Genomic DNA, 18,606 nt, shown 5'->3' with positions numbered 1-18,606 from the left:
TCCGACGCCACCACCAAAGACATTTTTCCATCCCTACCCTTGTCTGCCTTCCGGAGAGACCACTCTCTCCATGACTCCCTTGCCCGCTCCACACTCCCCTCCAACACCACCACACCCGGCACCTTCCCCTGCAACCGCAGGAAGTGCTACAATTGCCCCCACACCTCCTCCCTCACCCCCATCCCAGGCCCCAAGATGACTTTCCACATCAAGCAGATGTTCACCTGCACATCTGCCAATGTGGTATACTGCATCCACTGTACGCGGTGTGGCCTCCTCTACATTGGGGAAACCAAGCGGAGGCTTGGGGACCGCTTTGCAGAACACCTCCGCTCGGTTCGCAACAAACAACTGCACCTCCCAATTGCGAACCATTTTAACTCCCCCTCCCATTCCTCAGACAACATGTCCATCCTGGGCCTCCTGCAGTGCCACAATGATGCCACCCGAAGGTTGCAGGAACAGCAACTCATATTCCGCTTGGGAACCCTGCAGCTCAATGGTATCATGTGGATTTCACAAGCTTCAAAATCTCCCCTTCCCCCACTGCATCCCAAAACCAGCCCAGCTCATCCACACCTCCCTAACCTGTTCTTCCTCTCACCTATCCCCTCCTCCCACCTCAAGCTGCACCCCCATTTCCTACCTACTAACCTCATCCCGCCCCCTTGGCCTGTCCGTCCCCCCCAGACTGACCTATCCCCTCCCTACCTCCTCACCCATGCTCTCCTCTCCACCTATCTCCTCTTCTATCCACCTTCAGTCCACCTCCCCCTCTCTCCCTGTTTATTTCAGAACCCTCACCTCATCCCCCTTTTCTGATGAAGGGTCTCAGTCCAAAACGTCAGCTTTTGTGCTCCTAAGATGCTGCTTGGCCTGCTGTGTTCATCCAGCTTCACACTTTTTTATCTTGGATTCTCCAGCATCTGCAGTTCCCATTATCTCTGCTCACAAATCCTGTGGGGTCAGGGGTAAAGATTATGCAGAGGTGGTTAGATTCTCGTTAAGAAAGGTTTAATGGGGATGCGGAATATGCAACCCAAACAACTCAGATCTCCGAATGGCAGAATAGTCTTGAAGGGCTGAATGGCCTCCTAATTCATGTATTTTTATTCGTTCATGGGATGTGGGCGTCACTGGCAGGGCCCAGCATTTCTTTCCCGTCCCTAATTGCCCCCTGGAGAAGGTGGAGGTGAGCTGCCTTCTTGAACCACTGTAGTCCATGTGCTGTAGGTTGACCCACAATGCCCTTAGGGAGGGAATTCCAGGATTTTGAAACAACGGCAGTGAAAGAGCAGCGATATTCTTCCGAGTTGGGATGGCGAGTGGCTTGGAAGGGGTGGTGTTTCCATATCCTTCTACATGGAAGTGGTTGTAGATTTGGAAGGGTCGCTGTAGATAGGTGTGGATTAGTAAGAATGCAAGTTTCCATTCACTCCTACTTTCCAAATCCGTGCTGTGTTCTGTCCGTTCTCCTTTGACCCTTCCCCGTTACACCCTGTTTGCAATTACATCTGCATTGTGTCGAACCTAAGACTTGTTCCAACATCTCTTCATTTTGACTCTCACACGACCAGCCATACAGCCTTGGAGAGCTCTGCCTGGTCTTCCATTGACACTGTCCTAGCTACCAAACCCCGGGCTCAACGGCCACTGAACAACTTGCATTTCTCATATCTTTCTAACCCTTTACAACTTTGGAAGTGCCTTTAAACTCAAGACATTCAATACCAGCCCATTCGGGTTAACACCCCATCAATCACCTTCCATTTCCCCTCCCTCCCCCACCAACACTCAGTCACAGCAGTGTGTACCATCTGCAAGATACCCTGCAGAAATTCCCCAAAGATCCTCAGACAGCACCTTCCAAATCCACGACCCACTTCCATGTAGAAGGACAAGGGCAGCAGATACATGGGGACACCAGCCCCTGCAAGGTCCCCTCCGAGCCACTCACCATCCTGACTTGGAAATATATCGCTGTTCCTTCAGTGCCGCTGGGTCAGAATCCTGGAATTCCCTCCCTAATGGTATTGTGGGTCCATCTACTGTACATTGAGTGATAGAGCTGTCCAGCATAGAAACAGACCCTTCGGCCAAACTCATCCAGACTGACCAGATATCCTAAATTAATCCAGTCCCATTTGCCAGCATTTGGCCCATATCCCTCTAAACCCTTCCTATCCATATACATTTCCAGATGCCTTTTAAATGTTGTAACTGTACCAGCCTCCACCACTTCCTCTGGCAGCTCGTTCCACACACGCACCACCCTCTGTGTGAAAAAGTTGTCCCTCAGGTCCCTTTTAAATCTTTCCCCTCTCACCTTAAACCTATGTCCCTCTAGTTTTGGTCTCTCCCTACCCTGGGGAAAAAAGCTTAGCTACTCACCCTATCCATGCCCTCATGATTTTATAAACCTCTATCAGCCTCTGACACTCCAGGGAAAATAGTCCCAGCCTATTCAGCCTCTCCCTGTAGCTCAAACCCTCCAACCCTGGCAACATGCTCATAAATCTTTTCTGAACCGTTTCAAGTTTCACAACATCCTTCCTACAGCAGGGAGACCAGAACAGAACACACGATTCCAAAAGTGACCCAACCAATGTCCTGTCCTGCACAGCTGCAACATGACCCTCCCAGTTCCTGTGCTCAATGTACAATCACATGGACTGCAGCAGTTCAAGAAGGCAACTCACCAACACCTTCTCAGGGGGGCAATTAGGGATGGGGAGTGAGTGTTTCCCCAGACAGCGATCCCCATGGCCCATGAATGGATTATTAAAGGGTGCTAAAATATCAAGAACTGAGAAGATTGGAGACCAGCAGACACAGAGATGGCTGAGCAGGCAACGGACGGACTCTAGCCACTCAAAGAGACTTGACAATTTTGCGACAAGGCATTCAATTCTGGCTGAATTAAATTGTTCCACCTTTACTTGGCAGGAGTGGGCCATGGTCTTAGCTACTCCTTAAAGGGCCAGGATGAGGCCATTCAGCCCATCAAGGCTGTTCCACCATTCCATTAGAGCTTGGAGTAGTCGCTTGACTCCACTGTCCCACTTGAGCTCCATAGCTCTTAATAACCCTTGCCACAACAATACCAAACAACCCTCAGAGGCCACATTTCGAGCAGACCCTCAGTCTAAACACCCTAATTTAGGATATCAGGTAGGCATGGATGGTTGGACCAAAGGGCCTGTCTCTGTGCTGTTCGACTCCATGCTGCCTGAATGACCTCACTTTAATGTTAAAGTTATTGTTTTGTGCTCCCCCATTGGTGGTAAATCTTGCTGTCTGACCCTTTAATCAGCATAAATACCTCAAGTACCCCTGACATAAGGGAACACGAGTGCGGGCTGTAAAACTGACTCTTTATCGGTTAAATTGGTTGAATTTGTGACACTCTCACCAACATGCCCTTCCTGAGGCCTAGGGGTGAAGTCGGGGGGAAGGCAGTGAAGGGTCTGTGGTCTATCCAATGCTCCTCCCTTTCAGAATCCAGTGTGAAGCTGAGGGACTGAGTGGCCTCCCTAACACACATCATTATCAGGCCACTATTTATTGACCAGGGGAAGGCCTGGGGCCTGCTGGGAGAGCAGAGGTGTCAACAAACCAGTAGGCTTTGCCTCACAGTTTTGGGGCATGGTGTCAAACGCCAAACAACGGCGAAATTTCAATCCAAAAGAAGCTGAACCAAAGGTGACTTTGTGTCAATTGTCATGGTAAGGCAGCCTGCCCACATGACCTCGAGGCGGTTCAGCCCATCGCTTCGATACTGGCCCCCTGCCTCAATGCCAAGCTCCTGCCTTTTCCCCCCATGATACAGCATGCTGTTTCTATTTAACTTACCCTCTCGAATGCCAAAGTAAACCTGCCCACCGTCTAACACATTTCCAGGCCCTTTAGGAAGGGAAATCTGTCCTGTACCCAGTCTGGCCTACACATGACTTCAGACCCATGTCAACGTCAGTGACTCTTGGCCTCTGAAACAGCCTGAGCAAGCCATTCAGTTCAAAAGCTGTTAGGGATGGGCAACAAATGCTGGCCTTGCCAGTGATGCCCACAGCCCACGGTGAGGTTTTACAGAATATTGCCAAAAGGTGAGAGGTGGGGTTGGGGAAGGAGGTGGCCCTGTCACTGTGTTAGAGGCTTCTAACTCATCCAGAATTCCCTGGAAACTCTGGAACATGAGGACGCGCACAATTCAAGGGGTCTCCACGGTTACCCCCACCTGAGTGGACATCCATTCCTGCCAATATTTTTTCCACGAATGCCAGGCAACTCGGACCCAGAGGCCATCTGGATTTGACAGAAGTGTGAAACGCTGTGAGATCAGACAGAATCCTTGAGAAGTTAAACATCATGAAAGAATTGAGGAGACAGATTTAACGTCATTAATAATCGAAACAACAAGAGTTAAAACCTGCTGATACTGTGAGGGCTTAGTTTCTGGAATGTACTGTCTGAGAGTGTGGGGGGAGGCAGGTTCACTCGAGGGCTTAGGATCTGGAATGTACTGTCTGAGAGTGTGGGGGGAAGCAGGTTCACTCGAGTGGTTAGGGTCTGGAATGTACTGTCTGAGAGTGTGGGGGAGGCAGGTTCACTCGAGTGGTTAGGGTCTGGAATGTACTGTCTGAGAGTGTAGGGGGGAGGCAGGTTCACTCGAGGGGTTAGGGTCTGGAATGTACTGTCTGAGAGTGTGGGGGAGGCAGGTTCACTCGAGGGGTTAGGGTCTGAAATGCACTGTCTGAGAGTGGGGGGGGAGGGAGGTTCACTCGAGTGGTTAGGGTCCGGAAAGTACCGTCTGAGAGTGTGGGGGAGGCAGGTTAACACGAGTGGTTAGGGTCTGGAATGTAAAGTCTGACAGTGTGGGGGAGGCAGGTTCACTCGAGGGGTTAGGGTCTGGAATGTACTGTCTGCGAGTGTGGGGGTGAGCAGGTTCACTCGAGGGGTTAGGGTCTGGAATGTACTGTCTGAGAGTGTGGGGGAGGCAGGTTCACTCGAGGGGTTAGGGTCTGGAATGTACTGTCTGAGAGTGTGTGGGGGAGGGAGGTTCACTCGAGTGGTTAGGGTCTGGAATGTACTGTCTGAGGGTGTGGGGGGAGGCAGGTTCACTCGAGTTGTTAGGGTCTGGAATGTACTGTCTGAGAGTGTGGGGGGAGGCAGGTTCACTCGAGTGGTTAGGGTCTGGAATGTACTGCCTGCGAGTGTGGGGGTGAGCAGGTTCACTCGAGGGGTTAGGGTCTGGAATGTACTGCCTGAGAGTGTGGCGGCAGGCAGGTTCACTCGAGGGGTTAGGGTCTGGAATGTATTGTCTGAGAGTGTGGGGGAAGGCAGGTTCACTCAAGGGGTTAGTGTCTGGAATATACTGTCTGAGAGTGTGGGGGAGGCAGGTTCACTCGAGGGGTTAGGGTCTGGAATGTACTGTCTGAGAGTGTGGGGGAGGCAGGTTCACTCGAGGGGTTAGGGTCTGGAATGTACTGTCTGAGAGTGTGGGGGAGGCAGGTTCACTCGAGTGGTTAGGGTCTGGAATGTACTGTCTGAGATTGGGGGGGGAGGCAGGTTCACTCGAGTGGTTAGGGTCTGGAAAGTACCGTCTGAGAGTGTGGGGGAGGCAGGTTAACACGAGTGGTTAGGGTCTGGAATGTAAAGTCTGCGAGTGTGGGGGGAGGCAGGTTCACTCGAGGGGTTAGGGTCTGGAATGTACTGTCTGAGAGTGTGGGGGGAGGCAGGTTCACTCGAGTGGTTAGGGTCTGGAAAGTACCGTCTGAGAGTGTGGGGGAGGCAGGTTCACTCGAGTGGTTAGGGTCTGGAATGTACTGTCTGAGAGTGTGGGGGAGGCAGGTTCACTCGAGGGGTTAGGGTCTGGAATGTACTGTCTGAGAGTGTGTGGGGGAGGGAGGTTCACTCGAGTGGTTAGGGTCTGGAATGTACTGTCTGAGAGTGTGGGGGGAGGCAGGTTCACTCGAGTTGTTAGGGTCTGGAATGTACTGTCTGAGAGTGTGGGGGGAGGCAGGTTCACTCGAGTGGTTAGGGTCTGGAATGTACTGTCTGAGAGTGTGGGGGCAGGCAGGTTCACTCGAGGGGTTAGGGTCTGGAATGTATTGTCTGAGAGTGTGGGGGAAGGCAGGTTCACTCAAGGGGTTAGTGTCTGGAATATACTGTCTGAGAGTGTGGGGGAGGCAGGTTCACTCGAGGGGTTAGGGTCTGGAATGTACTGTCTGAGAGTGTGGGGGAGGCAGGTTCACTCGAGGGGTTAGGGTCTGGAATGTACTGTCTGAGAGTGTGGGGGAGGCAGGTTCACTCGAGGGGTTAGATTCTGGAATGTACTGTCTGAGAGTGTGGGGGAGGCAGGTTCACTCGAGGGGTTAGGGTCTGGAACGTACTGTCCGAGAGTGTGGGGGAGGGAGGTTCACTCGAGGGGTTAGGGTCTGGAATGTACTATCTGAGAGTGTGGGGGAGGGAGGTTCACTCGAGGGGTTTTGGTCTGGGATGTACTGTCTGAGAGTGTGGGGGAGGCAGGTTCACTCGAGTGGTTAGGATCTGGAATGTACTGTCTGAGAGTGTGGGGGGGAGGCAGGTTCACTCAAGTGGTTAGGGTCTGGAATGTACTGTCTGAGAGTTTTGGGGTTGCAGGATCACTCGAGGGGTTAGGGTCTGGAATGTACTTGTTTGCGAGTGTCGGGGTGAGGCAGGTTCACTCGAGGGGTTAGGGTCTGGAATGTACTGTCTGAGAGTGTCGGGGTGAGGCAGGTTCACTCGAGGGGTTAGGGTCTGGAATGTACTGTCTGAGAGTGTGGGGGAGGCAGGTTCACTCGAGGGGTTAGGGTCTGGAATGTACTGTCTGAGAGTGTGGGGGAGGCAGGTTCACTCGAGGGGTTAGGGTCTGGAACGTACTGTCTGAGAGTGTGGGGGAGGGAGGTTCACTCGAGGGGTTAGGGTCTGGAATGTACTATCTGAGAGTGTGGGGGAGGGAGGTTCACTCGAGGGGTTTTGGTCTGGGATGTACTGTCTGAGAGTGTGGGGGAGGCAGGTTCACTCGAGTGGTTAGGATCTGGAATGTACTGTCTGAGAGTGTGGGGGGGAGGCAGGTTCACTCAAGTGGTTAGGGTCTGGAATGTACTGTCTGAGAGTTTAGGGGTTGCAGGATCACTCGAGGGGTTAGGGTCTGGAATGTACTTGTTTGCGAGTGTCGGGGTGAGGCAGGTTCACTCGAGGGGTTAGGGTCTGGAATGTACTGTCTGAGAGTGTCGGGGTGAGGCAGGTTCACTCGCGGGGTTAGGATCTGGAATGTACTGTCTGAGAGTGTCGGGGTGAGGCAGGTTCACTCGAGGGGTTAGGGTCTGGGATGTACTGTCTGAGAGTGTGGGGGTGAGGCAGGTTCACTCGAGGGGTTAGGGTCTGGAATGTACTGTCTGAGAGTGTCGGGGTGAGGCAGGTTCACTCGAGTGGTTAGGGTCTGGAATGTACTGTCTGAGATTGGGGGGGGAGGCAGGTTCACTCGAGTGGTTAGGGTCTGGAAAGTACCGTCTGAGAGTGTGGGGGAGGCAGGTTAACACGAGTGGTTAGGGTCTGGAATGTAAAGTCTGCGAGTGTGGGGGGAGGCAGGTTCACTCGAGGGGTTAGGGTCTGGAATGTACTGTCTGAGAGTGTGGGGGGAGGCAGGTTCACTCGAGTGGTTAGGGTCTGGAAAGTACCGTCTGAGAGTGTGGGGGAGGCAGGTTCACTCGAGGGGTTAGGGTCTGGAATGTACTGTCTGAGAGTGTGGGGGAGGCAGGTTCACTCGAGGGGTTAGGGTCTGGAATGTACTGTCTGAGAGTGTGTGGGGGAGGGAGGTTCACTCGAGTGGTTAGGGTCTGGAATGTACTGTCTGAGAGTGTGGGGGGAGGCAGGTTCACTCGAGTTGTTAGGGTCTGGAATGTACTGTCTGAGAGTGTGGGGGGAGGCAGGTTCACTCGAGTGGTTAGGGTCTGGAATGTACTGTCTGAGAGTGTGGGGGCAGGCAGGTTCACTCGAGGGGTTAGGGTCTGGAATGTATTGTCTGAGAGTGTGGGGGAAGGCAGGTTCACTCAAGGGGTTAGTGTCTGGAATATACTGTCTGAGAGTGTGGGGGAGGCAAGTTCACTCGAGGGGTTAGGGTCTGGAATGTACTGTCTGAGAGTGTGGGGGAGGCAGGTTCACTCGAGGGGTTAGGGTCTGGAATGTACTGTCTGAGAGTGTGGGGGAGGCAGGTTCACTCGAGGGGTTAGGTTCTGGAATGTACTGTCTGAGAGTGTGGGGGAGGCAGGTTCACTCGAGGGGTTAGGGTCTGGAACGTACTGTCCGAGAGTGTGGGGGAGGGAGGTTCACTCGAGGGGTTAGGGTCTGGAATGTACTATCTGAGAGTGTGGGGGAGGGAGGTTCACTCGAGGGGTTTTGGTCTGGGATGTACTGTCTGAGAGTGTGGGGGAGGCAGGTTCACTCGAGTGGTTAGGATCTGGAATGTACTGTCTGAGAGTGTGGGGGGGAGGCAGGTTCACTCAAGTGGTTAGGGTCTGGAATGTACTGTCTGAGAGTTTTGGGGTTGCAGGATCACTCGAGGGGTTAGGGTCTGGAATGTACTTGTTTGCGAGTGTCGGGGTGAGGCAGGTTCACTCGAGGGGTTAGGGTCTGGAATGTACTGTCTGAGAGTGTCGGGGTGAGGCAGGTTCACTCGAGGGGTTAGGGTCTGGAATGTACTGTCTGAGAGTGTGGGGGAGGCAGGTTCACTCGAGGGGTTAGGGTCTGGAATGTACTGTCTGAGAGTGTGGGGGAGGCAGGTTCACTCGAGGGGTTAGGGTCTGGAACGTACTGTCTGAGAGTGTGGGGGAGGGAGGTTCACTCGAGGGGTTAGGGTCTGGAATGTACTATCTGAGAGTGTGGGGGAGGGAGGTTCACTCGAGGGGTTTTGGTCTGGGATGTACTGTCTGAGAGTGTGGGGGAGGCAGGTTCACTCGAGTGGTTAGGATCTGGAATGTACTGTCTGAGAGTGTGGGGGGGAGGCAGGTTCACTCAAGTGGTTAGGGTCTGGAATGTACTGTCTGAGAGTTTAGGGGTTGCAGGATCACTCGAGGGGTTAGGGTCTGGAATGTACTTGTTTGCGAGTGTCGGGGTGAGGCAGGTTCACTCGAGGGGTTAGGGTCTGGAATGTACTGTCTGAGAGTGTCGGGGTGAGGCAGGTTCACTCGCGGGGTTAGGATCTGGAATGTACTGTCTGAGAGTGTCGGGGTGAGGCAGGTTCACTCGAGGGGTTAGGGTCTGGGATGTACTGTCTGAGAGTGTGGGGGTGAGGCAGGTTCACTCGAGGGGTTAGGGTCTGGAATGTACTGTCTGAGAGTGTCGGGGGGAGGCAGGTTCACTCGAGGGGTTAGGGTCTGGAATGTACTGTCTGAGAGTGTCGGGGGGAGGCAGGTTCACTCGAGGGGTTAGGGTCTGGAATGTACTGTCTGAGAGTGTGGGGGAGGCAGGTTCACTCGCGGGGTTAGGATCTGGAATGTACTGTCTGAGGGTGTCGGGGTGAGGCAGGATCACTCGAGGGGTTAGGGTCTGGAATGTACTGTCTGAGAGTGTCGGGGTGAGGCAGGTTCACTTGAGGGTTTAGTGTCTGGGATGTACTGTCTGAGAGTGTGGGGCTGAGGCAGGTTCACTCGAGGGGTTAGGGTCTGGGATGTACTGTCTGAGAGTGTCGGGGGGAGACAGGTTCACTCGAGGGGTTAGGGTCTGGAATGTACTGTCTGAGAGTGTGGGGGAGGCAGGTTCACTCGCGGGGTTATGATCTGGAATGTACTGTCTGAGGGTGTTGGGGGGAGGCAGGTTCACTCGTGAAAATTGCTGAATCAGAGGGCCAGCACTGACAGAGCAGGCCGAATGTGCCCCTTCTCGCCTCAAGTTGATTCTGGGTGCAGAAACCTTTTGTGGAATCCGACACCAAATCGCTGCGAGTTGCTCACAGCAAAGTGCAGGGTCTGGAAAACCACGTAACTGCTTTCTACCAAGAATGAGGTCAACGTGGATTCGTGAGGGATATCTGCTGGGGAAGCAAGCTCCCCATTCTCAAAAGGAAAGTCAAGATTTAAAAGTAAAGGCGAAGGTTGTAAACAGATGGCGTGGTTCAATGGTGCTCACCGAGGTTGGGGGAGAAGAGAAACGATGGGATTGTTGGTCAGGCGGTGTCAGACTAGCCACAGTAACCTCTTGTCTGAGGGCCAACACCAGCAGTCAATGACAGGGTAAGGCAGGGACATTAATCATTCAATTATACCCCTGTCAGAGCACAACAAAGGAGAAACTCTGACCGTATTCACAGGGGAGGAGGAAGCAAGGCTGAAGTCTAGAGCAATAAGCATGAGAAACAAAGTCAATTAATGAAGCATATTGGGGATAAAACAAGAGAAGGAGAGTTGGGGCGCTGGGGGAGGGAGTGGTGGGGGGGGGTTGCACTTGTGTCTCACAGTTGATTGATGTATCTTTGATTGTCCTGAGCATCTCTTAAAGGCACACCACCATTTGGACAAGAATCCAATAGGATTTCTCTCTGCTGCACATGGTAGGAAATCGAGACTGTCATTGAAGGCAGTTCAATTGAGGGTCACCCATCTGATAGGGGCCTTGGGGGGACTGCCTGATTGGGAGAGTTTGAGTAGACTAGCCCTGTACTCATTGGAATTTAGTAGAAATGACAGGCAACCTTAGTGAAACGTGTCAAATTCTTGGGGGGTTTAACAGGGAGATGCTTCCCTTTGTGGGGGAGAGTCTGGGGCCAGAGGGACATCGTCTCAGAATAAGGGGTCGCCCATTGAGGATGGAGGTGGGGAGGACTTTCCTCCCGCAGAGCGGAGTGAATCTAAGGAATTCTTTACCGCAGAGGGCTCTCAAGGCTGGGCCATTCAGTATATTCAAGGCTGAGGCAGAGAGATTTTTATTCAGTCAGGGAATCGAGGGGAAAGGTGGGACATCAGATTTAAGGCCAGCCACAATCTGACTGGCAACTCGATGGGCTGAATGGCCCAGTTCTGTTCCCACATCTTACAGTTTTAGAGGCACATAGGCAGTCAGCTGATCCTTTGGCAGATTGGCTATTCTCCCTGAGCAAGTCAGATATCAACAACACAATGCATTTATATGGCACCTTCACCACAGGGAGGGCTTGCCAGAGAAAAGAAAACCCGGATCAGGGCATATTAGTGCATCAGTCTCAACATGCTTGATGGGTTATTGAACAGTGTCTTAACAGTGTTAAGGGGGGACTGAGGTGAGGATTGTCATGAGTGAAGAATATGAGCTGGAAGGGAGTCAGTGCACACATGGGGAATATGGCCTCGCAGTAAGGCTGCTGGGTTGTGTGATCTGATAGCTTAGGCTGGGTTGTAGGTTCACTTCCTGCTGGAATTAACCAATAAGCCTTTCATGGAAATTTGGCCTCACATCCTGAAAAGAGGTAGGGTTGGGGGGTGGAATCTGGACTAACAATTAATAAAATGATATGCTGGAAAATCTGCTGTCTTTACATGGTGTGGCCTACATGTGACTCCAGGCCCACAGCAACGGGCTTGACTTGTAATTGCCTTGTGAAATGGCTGAACAAACGACTCTGTTTGTTGCTTGCCCCTAATTACCCTCAAACACAGGGGATGCCCAAACTGTGTTTAAAAATAAAACATTAAATGAAAAGGGAGGGTGATGGGACTATGTTACTGGTTCACTATGTTTTATTGCTTGGCTCCAGCTCTCATCCTCAGAAATGGATCTTAAATCCACAAAGTCACTCCAAATTGAGCCCCAGGCTTCTGTCCCAAGAATAGGCGTCTCAGAAAAGCCTTCTGCAAGTTCAAGTACACCCCAGGACTGCCAACATTATCAAGACCAACAAGCATTTTACTCAAAAATAAAGGATTTAATCTTCCAGGGATTTCTCCATGGGGAAAGATTCAAGATGGCAGCTCAAGCTACCTTTGTGATTTGGCTGATCTGTCGCTGCCTCGTGTTGATTGGAGATTTGTAGCTTTTGGGAGTATTTCATTTCCAGCTGGTTGACCATTGCTGTACTCTCCCCAGGCAGACTCACATCCAACACTCACTCACTCAGATCCCATCCAGCAAAGAGATTTTAGACAACATCATCATCGCTCCTGATGCCCCCAGTTTCAGCCCTTACATATCCTTGGCCCTCCCGTCCCCTGCAAACCCCTCCCTCACTACTCTGACTGCCATCATCCAGAGGTGGGTTGCAGTGCCTCCAGCTGTCTAGACTCTGGAATGACACGGCCTCCCCAGTCCACTCATGCTCTTCAAACTATGCCTGTTTGATCACATTCTTGCTTTCACTGCCCTCCCTGCCCCACCTTCATGTCTCCTCCTTAGCTTCATCATGTTTCTCTGGGGTACCTTGGGAAGATTCTTCCCCTGGAAGGCACTACTTAATTGCAAGCCACTGCCAGGGAGTTGGCAGAAAAGCCCATAGCCTGTCTCCTCATCAAAGGGGGCCACACCTCAGTCTCAGAAGCTGAAGGAGCTGAGAACGGTCCTCAGACAGGGCAACGAGACTTCAATGCCACTCAGATATGGGGAGGTGGATAGTGGCCCTCACCTCTGACCCAGAAGTTCTGAGTTCAAATCCCACCCCTGGTCTTGATAGGCCGTGGAAGATATGCTCATAAACCGGGCTTATGAACTTGCAAATGCTTCAGATGTGTCTGCAGTAAGAGTTGGAGTTTTTCAGAGCCAGAATCTTGTGGTATCTTCAAAGCAACAGCCTCTCCATCTCCAAAGATCGCGATTACAAATTCTTACATCCCCCCTCGCAGTGAGGGACAGAAATCTCTGTGGGGAAGGGAAAGCAAATGTGCTCTCAGTGTGGTGCAGAGGGATCTGCAGAGGACAGGGCAAAGGTGTGATGGGGGTCTTATTGGAGGAAAGATTGTGATGGCGTTGGGAACAGTTCAGAGCTCCCTGTGGGGCGGCACTGCTGCCTCAGAGCGCCAGGGGGCCCAGGTTTGATTCCATCCTCGGGTGACTGTCTTGTGGTTGGTTGGCTCGCTGAGCTGGTTTGTTGCTGTTCCACAGACTATCTGCGTGGGTTTCCTCCCACTGCCCACTAATGTGCAGATTAGGGTGGATTGGTCATGCTAAATTGCCCCGTAGTGTCCAGGGGTGTGTGGGCTTGGGGGATCAGCCATGGGCAATGCAGCAGGAGGGTAGGGTAGGTGGGTCTGGGTGGCATGTGTTTCAGTAGTGGGCTCAATGAAGCAAATCGCCTGCTTCCACACCATGAGCAATCATAAGGTTCACCAGATTAATCTCTGGAGTGAGGGGCCTCACCCTCGAGAGAAAGTCAGTTTTCATCCTGTTTTTTTTTTATTCGTTCACAGGATGAGAGCGTCACTGGCCAGACAGCATTTATTGCCCATCCCTAATTGCTCAGAGGGCAGTCGAGAGTCAACCACATTGCTGTGGGTCTGGAGTCACGTGTAGGCCAGGCCAGGTAAGGATAGCAGCTTCCTTCCCTGAAGGACAGCAGTGACCCAGATAGGTTTTTCCTGACAGTCGGCAATGGATTCATCATGAGACTCTTTGTTCTCGTTTTTTTTATTGAATTCAATTCCACCATCTGCCGTGGCAGAATTCAAACCCAGGCCCTCTACATTATCTGGGTCTTTTGGTTAACAGTCCAGCAATACCACTCGGCCATTGTTCCCCTTTACGGGGTAGAAAAATAAGAGATAAGCTCGAGTGAAACAGAGGTTCCTGAGGGGTTTTACCTGAAGGGTAGATGTGGAGAGGGTGTCCCCTCTTATGGAAGGATCCAGGTGGGGGTTGGGAGGGAGGGGTCACTATTTAAAAATCAAAGATTTCCGCCAGAGATGAGGCCAAGACCTTTTCTGTCAGAGGGTTGTGAATCTTTAGAACTCCAATAATCAGAAAGGTGTGGAAGCAGGCTATTCAGCCCATTGAGTCTGTGCTGACCCTGTGAAGAGCATCCCAAGCAGATCCCACCTCCCCTCCCCCTGCATTTCCCCATGGCTAGCCCACCTAGCCTGCACATCCATGGACACTGTAGCATGGCCAATCCACCTAATCTTTGGTTGTGCCCACACAGACAGTCACTTGAGGGTCAGATTGGACCCAGGTCCCTGGCACTGTGAGGCAATAATGCTAACCACTGAGCCAGCATGCCACCCGTTAACTGGGATTTAAGCTGACAATCCCATTAGTCATGATCGTATTGAACAGCAGAGCAGCCTTGAGGGGCTGAATGGCCCAATCCTGTTCCTTGATTGCACCTTCGTAAACTTCACATTGGATTTTTTAAAAAAGTGTTCATCTGGAACCAGGTAAAAGTCCTGTTGGAAAGAGAAGGGCCTGGTGTAGGCTACACTGCCTCAGAGAGTCGAGGGAAACAGAAACAAGTGAAGGTCTTCGCTTCAGTGAAGTTTTACCTTCCTTACAGCCCACGGTGACTCTCACAGGCACATGTGTAGGTGCTACATTGACAGAAGATTCTAGAATCATCAGATATCCACTCAGAGTCAGTGCTGACACCTCGAGACTGAAATAAGGGCCGATATTGTTTTCCAGGGTTTAGAAAGGGTGAGGGTGTTGTTAGTGAGCTGTCAGCAAGCCTGAACGAAACGAGAATAACCCAACAATCATCTCCAGTGTAATGCACTGTGCAGCACCTGCTGGCAGCGTTAGGAATAAGGGAACTCCCCATGTTATCTCACCCAATATTAACTACGTCTGACCTTGTTAGGGGGTGAAAAGGGGCTTTGCCTTTGTGTAGCACTGTTCAATACCAAAGGATGGCCCAATGTGCTTCTCGGTCGATGAACCATAATTGAATTGTTTTCATACAGGGTCACATGCTGTGACATTCCTTCCAAAATTTTCTTACTTTCTCTCTCTCTCTTCCCCTCTCCCTCTTCTCCCTTCCCCATTTCCATTTCCCACTCCTTGTCTCTCTGTCTCTGTCTTTCTCCCTCTCCTCCTCTCTCTCTCCCTCTGTCTCCATCTCTCCCTCTCAGCCTCCCTCTCTCTCCTTCCATTCCCCCTCCCTCCACCATCCCTCTCTCCGTCTCTCCTACTGTCTCTCCCTCGCTCACTGTCTCCCCCTCCCCTCTCTCTTTCTCTGCATCTCCTACTCTCTGCTCTCCCTCTCCTTCTCTCCCTGTCTCCCTCCATTTCCGCCTCTCCCTGTCTCTCTCTCTCCATCTCTCCCCTTCCCCGCAATCTGGCTGTCACTCCCTCTATTTCCCCCTCACCCTTTCCCTCTCTCTCTCTGTCTCCCTTAAAATATTCCTTCAAACTGTCCTCTCTCACCATCACCTCGTGATGTCTGGTTCAAATGTTGCCAGCATTTCTTTGAAACACGTTCAGACCTGTCGGTATCTCAAAGGTGCTACACAAATGCAAATTCTTACTGTTGTGACATTGGAAAAGTAGCACCCAATATCTGCACAACAAGCTCCAACAAACAGCAAAAAGACAGGGGCCAGAAACTCATCAAAGATCCTCAGAAATCCAAATCCAAGACCAAGTCCATCTCGAAGGACAAGGGCAGCAGATACATGGGAACACCACTCCTGGAACATTCCCCTCCGAGCCACTCACCATCCTGACTTGGAAAAAAATCAGTGTTGCTGAGCCAAAATTCTGGAATTCCCTCCCTAAGGGCATTTTGGGTTGATCCACATTCCAAGCTCCCACCTTATCATCCTCTCCCCCTGCCTGAGGAGTGGCTAACCTCAGGTTGAACACTCACAGGTCAGTTTTCACTGTCTCTAATGAGAGAGCAGCCCCATGGTCCTCTGGGACTTAGCCACTTTACCTTGACATCCCAAGGGAGGGGGTGACTGCTGCAGTTCATTGCCACCTTCTCAAGGGCAATTAAGGATGGGCACCAAATGGTGGCCTAGCCAGCAATGTCCCCTCCTGTGAACAGATCTCCCTGTGTTTCAGTCAGCCTGTGTATCCATACAATATTTTCTTCAGTTTTTGCAGTGGGTTCAGCCAGGATTCCAACTGGAGAGGGGTTGGGTCCTTGAGCCCAGAGCCATAAAATGGGCTAAGTGTAGACTGCCTTAAACTCTCTTACTTCTTTTCTTTACAACATTATCATGGAAGGGCTGTTATTTTGAAATGTTTATTTCATTGTTTTTCTATTTTTTTCCAACAAATTTGTATTCAAAAGTCTGTACCTAGGTACCTTTGTGCCTAAGGAGGTGCAATAAGTGGCAACTCGTAAACTTTTCACAATAAAGCTAATTTAATTCAACAAGAGGTTTATCTGTTATCACTGGAAATTCACTTGAAGGATGCTTTCGCTATAGCGGGTGTGTAGCAAGGGTTTACCAGACTAAATCCTGGGACTGACGCAGGAGGATGGACTGAATTGCTTAGGATTGTACTCACTGGAGATTCGAAGAATGAGAGAGGATTGACTAGAAATCTATAAGGTTCTCATAGGGCTGGACAGAAAGGATTTTCCCGAAGGTGGGGGAGTCCAGGACCAGGGGTCGCCGTTTGTGAACCGTTTAGGACTGAGATAAGGAGAAATGTCTTCACCCAGGGAACAGGGAGCATGTGGGATTCTCTACCACAGAAAGTGTTTCAGGTCAAAACTTTGTGTTTTCAAAAAGGAGATAGATATAACCATTGCGGCTAATGGGATGATGGGGGTGAGGGTGGGATTAGAGTACTGAGCTCGCCGATCGAATGGCAGAGCGGGCTTGAGGGGCCGAATGGCCTACTCCTGCGCCTATCTTCTATGTTTCTATGTTTTTGAGAAGGTTTGTAGCTCAGGATTGTGGATGAGGGTGTAGACTTGATCGCTGAGCCGGTGTGTTTGATTACAGGCATCACCGTAGCATTGTCAGTGAGTCCTCCAAAGCTGTACTGATAATGTCACCGAGCAGGGTGACGAAACGTCTGTAACTAAACACCGGCTCAGCGAACACGTCTAGAACCTCATGTTTCTACCAGGGCCAGCTGGACCTTGTAGAATGTGAGATCCCTGACTGGGCTGTAAACCTGGTCCAATCAGGGAGTCCTGTCTGACAGATATAAGCAGGAGATTCAGAAGGTCTCCGCAGTTCAGGGACTGGCTCTGAGCTGGCTGGTCAGAGCCCATGTACTCTGCACATGTAAGTACAGGGTGACCAGCCTCTGTGCAGTGTTTCATATCACCACATCACTTCGCCAGTGCCAGGAACTCTAGTTTACTCTTGGAGAGTTGAGATGTCTCAACGCTGATTTGTAGGCTCATAGTTCTTTGAAAATGTCACAGGTAGACAGGATAGTAATGAAGGTATTTTGCACACTTGCCTTTATTGGTCAGTATAGGAGTTGGGAGGGCATGTTGCAGCTGTACAGGACATTGTTTAGGGCCATTTATGGAATATTGTGTTCAATTCTGGTCTCCCTGCTATGGGAAGGATGTTGTGAAGCTTGAGAGGGTTCAGAAAAGATTTACAAGGATGTTGCCAGGGTTGGAGGGTTTGAGCTACAGGGAGAGGCTGAATGGGCTGGGGCTATTTTCCCTGGGGCTTCAGAGGCTAAGGGGTGACCTTATAGAGGTTTATAAAATCATGAGGGTCATGGATAGGGTGAGTAGCAAAGGTCTTTCTCCCTAAGGTAGGGGAGTCCAAAACTAGAGGGGCATAGGTTTAAAATAAGAGGGGAAGGATTTAAAAGGGACCTAAGGGGCAGTTATTTTCATGTAGAAGGTGTATGGAATGAGCTGCCAGAGGAAGTGATGGAGGCTGGTACAGCTACAACATTTCAAAGGCATGTAGATGGGTTTATGAATTGGAAGGGTTTAGAGGGATATGGGCCAAATGCTGGACCTGATTCATTTAGGATATCTGGTTGGTATGGACAGCTTGGACTGAGGTGTTCTGATGCTGTATAACTCTCTGACTGTGTGTCTTTATGTCAGAGGTGCTCAGAAACAATATGAAGGGGTGACGGCTCAGAAATCGCTGAGGCGGGATTTCAAACAGCAGACTGACAGCATGCTAACAACGAAGACAATTCCCATTCTTTTCCTCCTGGCAGTCGTTCCTCATGCGCTGCGCACGAACTCTGAACTCCTGAAGCAAAACCCAGAGTTCCTTCAGAACGCACCAGGAAATGCTAAACTGTTACTGGGCTCTTGCTGTGCATCATTGTAACTTTCTTTGAGCAGCTTTGATGAAAAAGCATATTGTACACTGAGACCTGACACAGACTTTAGTTATTCGTTATCTACATTGTGTGTAACATTTCCATTACCTGTTCCATTGTAGGGACCGGACCAATTAAAGCACTCTGATTGTATAAAGCCTCTCTCATTAATATATTATCATTGGATATTAAAGGTATAAGTTGTTAATAAATTATAATTAGATGTGGAATGGTATGGCTCATTAATATACTTCGATCTGAAAGCTCAACCATTAATAAGTTATAATTAGATTTCAAAGATAGCAATCATAAATATATTATACTCCAATATTAGAGTCACTGGACCCTCATTATATCCTGTAATTAGATATGAGAGGTACCCCTCATCATATATTATAATAAGACATGCAGGATACAGATATCATA

At 50.7% G+C, this 18,606-nt stretch overlaps 1 long non-coding RNA gene across 1 annotated transcript in view; it reads left to right on the top strand.

Moving 5' to 3' along the window:
• LOC132206625 (uncharacterized) overlaps window positions 1-18,055 on the top strand; it is a 31,246-nt gene extending 13,191 nt beyond the window's left edge. Inside the window, exons 2-3 of the long non-coding RNA XR_009443056.1 lie at window positions 13,389-13,501; window positions 17,954-18,055. This is a non-coding gene — a long non-coding RNA (uncharacterized LOC132206625). The remainder of the gene's footprint in view (window positions 1-13,388; window positions 13,502-17,953) is intronic.
• The last annotated feature ends 551 nt before the right edge of the window (window positions 18,056-18,606 follow it).

Source organism: Stegostoma tigrinum, chromosome 39 (assembly GCF_030684315.1).
Source record: "Stegostoma tigrinum isolate sSteTig4 chromosome 39, sSteTig4.hap1, whole genome shotgun sequence".
In the NCBI taxonomy this organism is placed as follows: domain Eukaryota; kingdom Metazoa; phylum Chordata; class Chondrichthyes; order Orectolobiformes; family Stegostomatidae; genus Stegostoma; species Stegostoma tigrinum.
Note: the sequence above shows the minus strand (reverse complement) of the source record. Positions and strands in the feature narration are given on the sequence as shown.